Here is a 12,461-nt window from a genome sequence, read left to right as displayed (position 1 = left end):
TACAACAAATGAAGCATGACAGACTCCAAGAATTCTCCCAAGACTCGCTTATTACTAACACACTGTTTCAGCAAAGCAAAAGCTGTTTCATCTTTCAGATGCGACTTAAGACTATACCATCTAATTATTTGGCAGAAGTGCGAAACACATTTAATGCATTAGAGTCTGAAGACAAAGGCACACAAGAGCTGTAGGCAGAAGTAGCCAATACTATCAAGGAGGCAGCAGAAAAACACATTAGCAAGAAAAATAATAACAAGAAGACCAGGTGGATATTGGCTGAGGCACTGCAAGTTGTAGAAGAACAAAGAAACACAAACATCAGAGGGTATAGATCAGCAATGTTTAAATTAAATATAGAGTTTCAGATATTAGCTAGAAGAGATAAAAATGTCTTCTTAAACAAACAGTCCAAAGAAGTTGAAGATAACAGAATGGGGAAGACAAGGGATCTTTACAAGAAAATTAGAGACATCGAAGGAAAATTCCACATGAAAATTGGAATACTGAAAGACAGAAATGGGAAAGATCTAACAGAAGCAGAGGACAATAAGGAAAGGTGGGCAGAATGTGTTTGAGATCTATAAAAGAAAGAACTGCATGCTAACAATGCCATACATGCTACAATTATGTAGTGGATCCCCTTGCACAAAGTTCATGATGTATACATTGAGGGGGAAAAAAAAAATCACAACACAAAAAGACAACTAACATGGAGTAATGAAATTTTGGGGATGCATTTATCTAGGTAACATATTTAGGCAGTTAACACTGCAAATCACAGGTTTATGTAAGCATTGCATATTTGCAATGGCGTATCTCACACTTACATAAGCCTGTGATGTAACCAGCAGAATACTGAATGCAAGCATGTTGTACAGGTAACGGCTGACAGTTTGTGGGCTGGGGTTCCATGCCAGTTGCACTTTGTCAGTCAATACAGGAACAGTTACTGCTGGTTGTGGATGACGCTAGAGTTGTCGTCCGATGATGTCCCACGTGTGCTCGATAGGAGACAGATCTGGTGATTGAGCAGGCCACAGCAACAAATTTACACTCAGTGAAACATGCTGTTTTACAACAGTAGTATGTGAGTGAGCGTTAAGCTGTTGGAAAACACCCCAAGAAATGCTTTTCATGAATGGCAGAAAAACAGTTTGTATCACCATACTGATGTACAAATTTGTGGTCAGGGAGCATGGGATAACCATGTAGTGCTCCTGCTGTAATTGCACCCCAGACCTCCAGATATAAATCCAGTATGTAGCATGAGGACAGATTGGTTGCAAGACCTCAGCTGGCCTCCTCCTAACCAAAACACCACCACTGGCACCGAGGCAGAAACAGCTTTCATCATAAAATGCAACAGACCTCCACCCTGCCCTGAAATGAGCTCTCGCTTGACACCATACCTGCAAATGACAGTGGTTCGTGGTCAGTGGAACGCGTGCTATAGGTTGTCTGGCTTGGGGCTGTCCTCAAAGCAACTGACTTGCAAGTATTTGTTGTGTCACTGTGATGCCAACTACTGCTCAAACTGCTGCTGCAGATGCAATATTATGCACCACAGACATTGCTGAAACCACGGTCTTCCCTCCTGGTATTGCTACATGGCCATATGGAGTCCTGTCATCTTGTGACTGTACACTCTTATAACCACCACTACAGGCAATCATGCACGGTGCCTACATTCTTGCCAAGTCTTTCTGCAACATCGCAGAAGGGACACCCAGTTTCTCGTAGCCCTATTACACGACCTTGTTCAAACTCCGTGAGGTGTTGATACGGCATCTTTGTCACCTTAAAGGCATTCTTGACTAACCTTGTCCAATCTCAACTAGACAAATAATGCTCATGACCATTACAGAATGTATTTAAAGCAAACCTGATTTGCATCCTCATAGTGGCACTACTAGAACCACTCTTATGTGACTGGTGCGAAATTTGAAGGGGGTATCATCTTTCAGATATAGACAAAGTTCTTTCATTTACGCCGCGCAACTCCTTTTTGTGCCATGATTACCCCCCACCCCCCCTCCCAATCAGTAGATACTCATTGAAGACTTATCCATTAGCTGATTGGCCTGCATCCTCTCAAATTACATCACAGTTTTAGTTTTATGATAAAAATGGGTTAAATGTGGCAAAGCGTGTTTAAATATGGTGTGAACCAAAACATTAGGCTATACTATGTACAATCTGTTGCCACAACTTTCAATTGGTTGTTACATTCATAGACTTCTGGGGTCTAGTGCAGCAGGGGATACAACCCGTCGGCTTTGGACAATGACGTCACAAGTCGCCAGATAGCAGTTTACCATTTTCGCTTTTGCTGTTATGTTTCAGTTTCGTTTTTTTTACTGATTGCTTAATAAAGTGGATCTGTTTATTCTATCTCGTGAGATTTTTTTTTTAAAAAGCCAAAAAACACTTATCAGCCACTGAAGGGAGCTACAACACTAAGAAGAATCGCTTCTCGATTGGCGACTTGTGACGTCAATGTCCAAAGCCGACGGGTTGTATCCCCTGCTACACTAGTCCCGACTTCAGCAGCTTGCAACAAAATTATCACTGGCCAACCTAACCTTGATATTGGGCTATGTTACAAATCAGTCTGTTGTGACAATCAAAACTGCAGGGGGGAGGGGGTATCGAACATCATACTCTAACCCAGGACTTCTCCAGCCATATCAATTAAAAATATACTGTCAGGGGTATAGTTACATGTAAAATATGGTTTTATTCACTTTTTGTTAGTAGCATTATCTGAAACTAAGTTAACCTACAAAAGTGGTCTTCATAGTGGCAAGCTGAGTTACTAAACCATAATGATCTACCTGCACTAACAATTAACATTTAGCTACATTAGTTAATTTGACGTAAAGTTCAACATGCAAGATGTGTTTCAGGGAAGCAAATTACTCTGATCTTGGTGAATCAACTGCCTGAAGTGGTTTACAGAAGCTGTTCAAAACTGAGACATGAGGAAGGTGATTCAATTCCAGTTCCTTACTGACAAATGTCCATTTGTGCCCAGTTTGAGTCTTTTGGGACGCAACTGTTTCGATGGACGTCACCATACATGGAAAGTGAAGCAAGCCTTCAGCAATTTCACATTCTTCCTTTCAGCTGTAATAATTAATATAAAATGATGATAAAGGTCTACATGCCATAAACTTGTCAGGTTGGGGTGGAAGTAATACTGAACTTGTGGCAAAACATTACAGGAAAGCCTCTCTAGTTTCCTGTTGCAGAAAGATTGACGTCTAAGTTGACCTGTTGTTGGAATTTCGATAAATTGAGAAGCCAGGATTTCATATAAAGTACATTACTAATAATAGGCTTGTTCTGCCTGATAGCACGACTAAATCAGTCATTTTATGGTTTTATAGGCAACTTACTGAATTGTCCATAAATGATAATGGTAAAAGGATAGAATATGGAATAACAAATAGAGCAGACTTTAAAAACTAAACTATCAAGAATGCTACGTAATTGATAAGGAACCTACAGTAAACTTATTATCGAACAACAAACACACACAAAAAAGGAAAGTATTGGGTTCAAAGCTAACATCTTGCTGGTAGTGTGGTTATTCAGGACACAGCACTATCTCGGTGGACAAGGGCAGAAATAATGAGCTCATGAGGCATTGGACAACTTGGTCCATATTAAGTCTTACTATGAAAATAAAAACTCTTAAAAAAACTCTATAACAGTCTGTTCATTATTCATTTTTCTCACATGATATTTGGAACATTTGTACGAGCATTTTACAGTGCCGTTATCAGTTTTGGTCAGCCAGAAGACATCTTCACAATAAAGGAACATATTTACAAGTGGCTCTTGTGTTAACAACACAATGGGAGCCACCTGCAGCAAACATATTTAGTCTGAAGATAACCACTGTCTGGTCAAAGCTGGTTACAGCACTGTGAAATGCTCATATGACTAAGTAAAAACATAAAAAAACAGAAGAACACAATCACTTAACCTACATGGACAGTATTCGTTGTACTGAAAAAAATAAGATAGTTACAATAAACATAAAAAAAATTCTGCTACTGTGTAAACTATGTGCGAATTAAATAAATATGTTTAGCTGATGTTCAATAATAATAAGCTATCTTTACCCTTCAGTAATTTGGAAAGAAATGGTGCACAAGTGAAAATGGTGGAAATTCTTTGTATGTTGACATAACATCTGATTTGATAGTTGCAATGGCAGATGACATGTACTGGGGCAAAGGAGGTTGGGTCCTATATCGATGTAACTCGCTAAAATAAGTTATATTACATCGGAAAACAGGTTACAAAATGGACTACACTCCACGACAGGGCTATCTGAACGAATCTTGTGTTGGAAAGGAACGTGTTAGAAAGTGACATGTACACGATGTACTGGTAAAGTTCCGGAAGTCACAATATATTAACTAGCTACCATAACATATAGGTACAATGAGAATTCTGTATACATTCTCTCGCCGCTTATATCGCGGAAACTATAACGCAATCCAGGGAAAAAATGTATGGCACAAGTTTACTAAATCGTACACACGATACTGTGTTAAACGATGGAAAGTATTGGCACAACAAGTAAACACAAACACTTCCACAAAACTAACAGTTATGGGAATACATAAATTGAACATAAAATGCTGCCGTGCGATTTACCGTTCACGCAAGCAACCAACATGCAGATTACCCAAAGCATGCTTCAGTAGTGTGACAAATGCTCAGAGATAAAGCAGCTCAAAGTAACAAGTGACACCATGGCAAAAGTCTCCTAAAGCGCGCTTGATTTCTCGTTCAACATACATGTAAAAATCACTGACACTTCTTTTTCACTTTGCTTCTATCCTCAGTTTCCGCCATCCTTCACACGAAGTTGCAATGTATATGCGTAAGTACTATGGACACGCGAATAACATATGCATTATTTACCAATATGAACACAACTGCGCCTTGAGTCTGTTTACACGCGCACAAAACTGCTCTCTTTTAATTCAAACATCGCTTCTAATTGATACGCCAGGTTCGAACAAGATGACTGGCGTGTGGTTTATGTAGTATTCAATTTCTGTGCCCTCGATTTCGCGGTGGTATCAAACTCTTCTGACTATCGATTTTACATTTTACTGTCATCGCAGTGTCAGTTTTTAATCGCAAAAGGTGTTCAAAGTACGTCATAATATTTCTACCATTGAAACACTAAAATCGAAGGCAATACAAACACTGAGGTAAAAAAATTGAAAACACTTGTAACGTAATAAAATTTTTGATTTGCGATGATATACGCATTACTGTATAAATACTGTGTTACTGCTGAATATGTATATACAATACAATGCGTTTGCTCTTCAGCATACCCGTTTCGTTTTGTTGAACCAAGATAACGCCAATGGTGACGTTTCTCAGCGTGTAGCAACAGAATTAATACACACGATGTGAACAACATGTCAGAAAAGTGCATAATACAGTTAAGTGTAGTGTTCAAGTAGAAAAACATGGGCAAGAAAATCAATGTCAAAATGACTATTCCTGTGATACGTTCACATAGGAAACATCAAAAATTAATCGACAGTAGACACACTGAAATGAAACGTGCATAATTATGGAAAAGCGCATGCAGCAGTTCGTTATTTAATAAATTGTTTCACTGCATATTTGCAAGATTAGCACTAATAATGTGGGATGGGTCAATTTTCGGAGTAATTACACATTTATATTTAAGTGTGGCTGCATACTGAAATGTGTGCACAGAAAAGGAAAGAATGTGTAGTTTAACAAAAAGAAACAAGTATTTGTAATTGTATCTTCATTGGTCCTATTGATTGTGTGTTGCACATGATACACAGTATAATATTGAAAAAGTCAATTCTGCAATTATGGAGTGTGTGACACTATAAGTAATGTGATTTGAAATGATGGGATGACATAAAAGTATAAAATGATAACACCATCAATTTAATAAAAACTGTGCCTTCTTTAGTAAAATTAAACAATGTTCATTTACATGATATAAAAATTACCATTTTACTGAGTAAGATGGAAAAATAATCATACAGTATTGGTACCAAACATATAACCTTTGAACTATATTTTTCTGGTTAAAATCATACATACAATTTTAAAAATTACCATTTTCTTGATTGACTATGAAGCATGATAAATACGATTTATCCACTAACATTTTATTTTTACAATTATTAAGATAGCAATAGTTGTATAAGTTCAAACATATTTATCTATATATTAATAAAAAGACAATATATAATATTATATAAAGTCATTTCTCCTGCAAAGTGGTAGTCCATGTTGATACCATGCTCTCTAATAAACACAGAAAGATTATTTTCTTTAGGCTGTGTTGTGACTCCAGACTATGTAACCGTAAACATCCTATACACCAAATCATTATGAGGTGGAAAGCTCTCCAAACTCGTAGCTTATCAACGCAATATGGAATCCACATGAGCTATAGAAATAGTATGCTGTGCTTAACCATCAGTAACTTCTAAATCTTAATAACCTACAAGTTGCGGCATAAAAGTTACTATTTATGAAACAGAACTAATTTCCAAGAAGGAATCTTTTCTACTTGCCATATATAACTTTACTGTCTGTAGCCATATTGTACCTCTATATAAGATTTTAATAGTAGCAAAATACACCACTTTTAAACTAACAGCAGTTTTAATTTAAAAAAAAGGAAGATCATTTTCCTTCTAGTATTACAATTATGGCCTTCGTTACGTTTTATGAAGTTTAAGGATTTCTTTTACAACAAATTTTTCAGGAGAAAATATGTACCCTGATTCTAACTTAAAATAGCGAACTTTTTTAACTATTGTCGCAAGAAGACACAACCATTAAAGTGGCACCCTTTTATAGAAAGAAAACTTTCTATCTTAAATATGAAGTACAGAAAAACATAAATCATATGACACTATTGAATGAAGGTAAGCAATATATGTCAACTTACTGATTTATTATTGACCAACACTTATGATGACGTAAAGTGAAAAAGTGGCTAAACTGACATGTTTAAGGAACTTAAGTATACTGTACGCTTTGATGTGCAGCACTGAATATACTGTTTTATTTTAATAAGGAGAGAGTACATTAGCAGAAAACCACTCAGTAGCTCTTTCAGATACATAATTTACGATTTTCTCTGTCACTGTGTGGCTACTGGGATTGATTTAAATACTTGTGTGACGTACGAGAAGACCTACTTCCTCTTGATATGTATTAAAGGGAGAGTTATTTATCTGTTTGAGAAACAATGATGGACATAATATAGAACTCTATGGAACTCTATTAATGTGTCTTCCCTTCCCCCCAAACAAAAAAGTCACTAAAATATTTTCTTTTTACAGTTGTTGAATTATGAAGCAAGACTATCTGCATCTTTTTTGTTGGCTATGTTATGAGCCACCTGTTTGCTATAATGTAATTCTATAAAACCTCAGTAATTGTGTCATAATGTTATAATTAAGAAAACGTTGGAGAAGCCACAGGAAATACTGACTGGTGCAGTTTTGTTACTCAATTCTTATAAAATTTGCTGAGTCAATGTGCAACTGGCATTATTAGTTGTGAAATCTTACTGAAACACAAGCTGTGTAGTTAGCGTCATCATTAAAAAATATGCAAAGAACAATTTTATTTTATCCATAACTCAAGGAGTCAGATATGGCTGCAGTGAATACATTTAATAGATTCTGTATGATTACACTACAAACATTTTTGGTCAAAAATATTTACCGTTTTTTGTAACACAAAAATATCAGAAGTTTAGTTATTTTATGTCCTTTACACTACGGAAATATTTGTTTCTACCACCAGACTGTCTGTGATGGGTTTTGAATAGTCTCATCTGATGCTGCTGATGTGGATGATTGTATTTTATAGGAAACCCAGAATTTGAAGATTCATATGTTCCAGTCATGAACAAAATGATATTTTCGATAACAACCCTGCTTTTGTTTATGTTTGTTGGAATGTAGCTCAAATTCCTGTAAAAAAGAGGTCTTGTGAACTTCTGAAGTCAGGTAAAGGTTCTTGTCACTATTTTTTCATTCTTAATGATGGTGGCGTAACTTTGCCTTTCACCACTGTTACGATGTTATAAAATGTAGCCTGGAGTGTTACATATTTACTAATTTCAGACTTCTGTGAAATTATGTGGTCAAAATAAGGTTCTCAAATTAACTTAGAAAAGACACTACATTAAACTACTTACAATATGATACATGTTTGTGTGATAGTCCCTAAGTTACTTGAAGAAAGATGAATTCAATATATTTTCAAATACAGTATTTTGCTGAGTAGGCCCCATTTGTATAAAGTGGTATTATGCAGTCCAGAAAACCAGCCTGTAACACTAAGAGGAAGCTCATTTTATTCCAAAGAAAGAAAAAAGTCGCGGTTATTTTATTTTATTTGTACCATACACACACATCCAAGCAATCTCATACTGTGTTCTCATATGTCTTGTTCTGGTTTTTACCTCTTGATTTTTTTTAAATTTAGGAACTTTGCTGGTATAAAGACACAAACTATATAGTAATTTCAAAATGTACTATGCAGAACCTTATCCCAGTACAAAACTTTTAAGGGAAACTGTGTTTACATGGCTCATTTTTCTTCATTATCTAATTTTGAAGTGTCTTCTTTGCATTTGCAAACACAAGCAATGAATCTATCAAAAAGTTCAGCAAGAGTGTATTGTTTACCTAACTAGACATGTCACTGCTTCTGACATAAACACTGAGGTAACTGCAATTGAAATTCGTTTGAATTTAGCACCTATGCAGCCTAATAATATTACATTTTTTGGCGTCAAAAATGTTTTTAATATGTGATGTACATGTATTCTGTGCATGCTTGACAGGAAAACAATGTTTTGCTTTTATATATCATAATTGTCATCATTTAAAATTCCAGTCTTGTCCACGTAAGGGGAGGTTTACTATCTTTTGCCCAAAAAAGCATGTTATTTGAGAATTTTTTTCTCGGGGTGTGTTATAGATATTAATGTCAAATTTGGTCAAAATGTTTATTGATATTTCCACTGCAAACCGGATTTTTTTTTCTTCCAGAAATGTCGAAGAGCAAAGACGGAAGTGCCGTCGGAACGAAACAAAATTTCGATGTAGACTTCCACACGCGGTATGTCATAGGCCAGCCGGCTCATCTGAAATCAAAAGTGAGTTGATGTTAGCGAAGTATATAAGATTCCTTAGGAGTTGTACCTCGCTTAAGTTATTTGGATCATAGGAAACAAAATGGCGGCCATTTAAAAAAATATGGTTTTTTTCATCGATTTTTCGACTTCGTCGGCCAAGTAAAAATATTTATAGTTGATGGATTGGAATAAAGTGGTAAAAAAACGCGTTTGACGTTTTGAATACATATAAATGCAATATTACGCAATGTACGTTCAATCTTCTATTCCGTGTCCATAGACTAGTCCTTCCTCTTCCTCATCTGGGCCATCCTGCACTGTTCTAGAGCCGCTCGTACAGCTGGTGACAAGCGGTTTTCGGCCAATTGAATCTGGTTGTCGTCCGAATGCTTGGTGAACTGCATCGAATAGAGTCCATCGTTGTCATGGTCTTCAGAATTACTGAATACTCTTTGTTGAAGCTGCTCACTGCCAGGAAATTCGCAATCTCCATAGTATTTGCACCAGAATGCAAATGCTTAGGGTCTAACTTCCAAACACACATGTTCAAACTTGCATTTGAATTTTGTATGGTTCCTCCCAAGCACCAGTACAATAACTCGACCTCTTAAAGAAAAAACTGGTGCATGAAAAATGCCAATTTCAGGCAGGTTCATTTTTTTGTTCAACTACGAATAACGAACATTTCCGTTCCATACTCCAAGAAACCGTTTCAGGGGTGAGTTCGAAACACTTTTATGAATCCAAAAATGCAATTTAAAAAATCGATTTTTTGAACCAAAAGATAGTAAACCTTCCCTTAAATAGAAAGCATATTGGCAATTCACATGTTAATCCGAGATTTGCACTCATGTATATGAACATCATACTTACAGCCATACAATGTTCAGTTTTTGATACTCATAAGATTCAACAGTAGTTAAATTACATTTATGGCTATTTAAATGGGAAGAATGTTACTGTTCGTTCTTGGATGCATGTCTTAAACGTCCAATTTCACTTACAAGAAAGCAAAACAACTTTGTTTTTAACTTGCAATAAGTCGTCCATTCTAAGAGTCCATATGTGCGATGTTGGAATATTGAAGGCCCTGGCTGGCATAAAGTATGCTGTGTTTATATGCCAGCACGTCTCGTTTCCTAGAAGCTTCCTTGCTATGCATGAATTTCCGAGTCTGAGGGCATTGTGCTGCTGCCAACTATGCAGTGGCACAGTGGGAACACAACACGGTGATGTTTGGTGAGAGTCTTTCTACAATCATGATGGAACGTAGACGTATTTTCAAGTAGCAATAAGCAAAGTAGTTGAAGTTGCATTTACAAAGTTAAATATTACGTTAAATTATGTTTTGTAAGGCAGTTGTTGGCTCAAAGTATAGAAATATCAATTTTAAGGCATTAGCTTTGAGGCACGGTATTCAAAATTTTGTCAACATTCTGCCATTGTTGAGGTACATAAAGAGTGTTAGTATAGCCTTATGATAACTGTGGGACTTGTAGAACTCTCCAAATGTATGCAAGTCATTATTTATAATGTGAGTATATTCTAAAAACAAAAGTGCATTGTCTGAAACATACAAGAAGCAGTTCAGCTGAATTTATGTATACTGTTGTTACTTCAGTGCTATTTCCACTCATTAAAAAGTTCATGAGTGCGCTTAAAATATTTACTGAGACACACCGCATATGGAGTCACAGTCAGAAGCAATTAGTTTATGATACGTATTAGCTATAATTGTCCCAGCTTCTATTTCAGCTTAACAAAATTATGGTTTGTGCCAATCATGTATGTGAATGCCTCATTTCTCCTTGTACTGTAATCTAAAAGCCATATGTTTAATTTGACTTTTAGTATGTTTAGCTCCCAAAGAGATTATTGAAGTATGTTGCCTATTGTGAATTTCATTTACTATATCTGTGAAGAGAATAACCTTAGCGAGCAAGCTGGAAATTGTTCATGTATGTATTTACTGATCAACTTCCAGTGACCAATATGGCAGAGCAGAGTTAATGAACAAAAGACCAAGATGTTGATTTGAAGGCAAGTTTATCACCCCAGAAGATCTTCTGGAGTCCCTGGGACAGAGGTATATGTGATGGAGAGGAAGCTACTGTGTAATTTCTATGGCAGACTACCTCTTGGGGTGGATGGGACTACCCTTGTCCAGAAAGAGAGCTCCCTATTTCCTTTAATGATCATATTGTAAGTGAAGGCGTTCTTGACCTGAATAAGATCGCTACAAACTGATTTTAGACGCATTCATTGTAAGAAAATACAGCACCAGTAGTGGTTGATGATGGCACTATTGCCTGAAACAGTCTGTACAACAGTACAGAATCTCTCTGTGGGAATAGACACCCTATAATATATATTAAGTTACAATCTCTTTAAAAGTCTATGATGATTATGTAAGTTGTTAGATTTTCTGCTGAGAGGATAAAGGTGATATTAATAGTAGATTTGTTTTACAGTTTGCATACTCCCTTGCAGAAAGTTGATAACTGAATGTGATACATAAAGGAAAAGTATTTAAATCAATTTCTGATGTTCAAGCAAGGCAACTATGAAAAGTGGACCTTGTTGCAGTGGGGTGGCTTGCATGCCTTAGTGTTACAGATAGCAATACTGCATGCATCCATTATTCATGAAAGCACGTTTTCAGTAACTTGTCAGCAGCCACAAAAATTAAATTGGTTATAAAGTTCATTAGTAAGAGCCTAAGAGGTTTATTGGTAGCCAACTCAATGTACTCTACTAGTGAACTTCTTAGTATAACCAGTTGATGGTCAGATGTTACTAATAACATCAAATAATGCAAATATTAGTACGATCTGACTTCTACTCAGTGCAGTAATTCGACCGTAGTAAATAAGTGCTGTAAAATGATTTTTCTGCTCGATGATGCATGGCTACAGTACCCTGATACGTTGGTATTTGGGAAGGCAAATGTTCAACTTCATTTTATTGAGAGAATTTTGGGAAAGTGTAGCTCATCCATAAAGGAGATGGCGTGTAGAACACTCCCATGAACCATTCTTGAGTATTGTTTTAATGTTTGGAATTCGACCAGTTCAGATTAAAGGAAGTCATTGAAGCAATACAGTGGCATACCACTAGATGTGTTATTGGTAGGTTCGATCAGCATGCAGCTATTAGAGAGATGCTTCAAGAACCCAAATGGTAATATCTGTAGGGAACACAATGCTCTGTTCACAATGCACTAATGTGGAAATTTAGAGAACTGGCATTTGAGTTTGACTGCAGAGCG

The 12,461-nt window shown here is 36.4% G+C and overlaps 1 protein-coding gene across 1 annotated transcript in view; it reads right to left on the bottom strand.

Annotated features, from left to right (window-relative positions):
• Window positions 1–5,105, bottom strand: part of LOC124802551 — a 193,775-nt gene extending 188,670 nt beyond the window's left edge. The window contains 1 exon segment of the mRNA XM_047263415.1: window positions 4,819–5,105. The gene's annotated coding sequence lies outside the window, so the exon portion shown is untranslated.
• Window positions 5,106–12,461: the final 7,356 nt, after the last annotated feature.

Source organism: Schistocerca piceifrons, chromosome 6 (assembly GCF_021461385.2).
Source record: "Schistocerca piceifrons isolate TAMUIC-IGC-003096 chromosome 6, iqSchPice1.1, whole genome shotgun sequence".
Lineage (NCBI taxonomy): Eukaryota > Metazoa > Arthropoda > Insecta > Orthoptera > Acrididae > Schistocerca > Schistocerca piceifrons.
The sequence above is the reverse complement of the archived record's forward strand: the minus strand, read 5'-3'. Positions and strand labels throughout refer to the sequence as shown.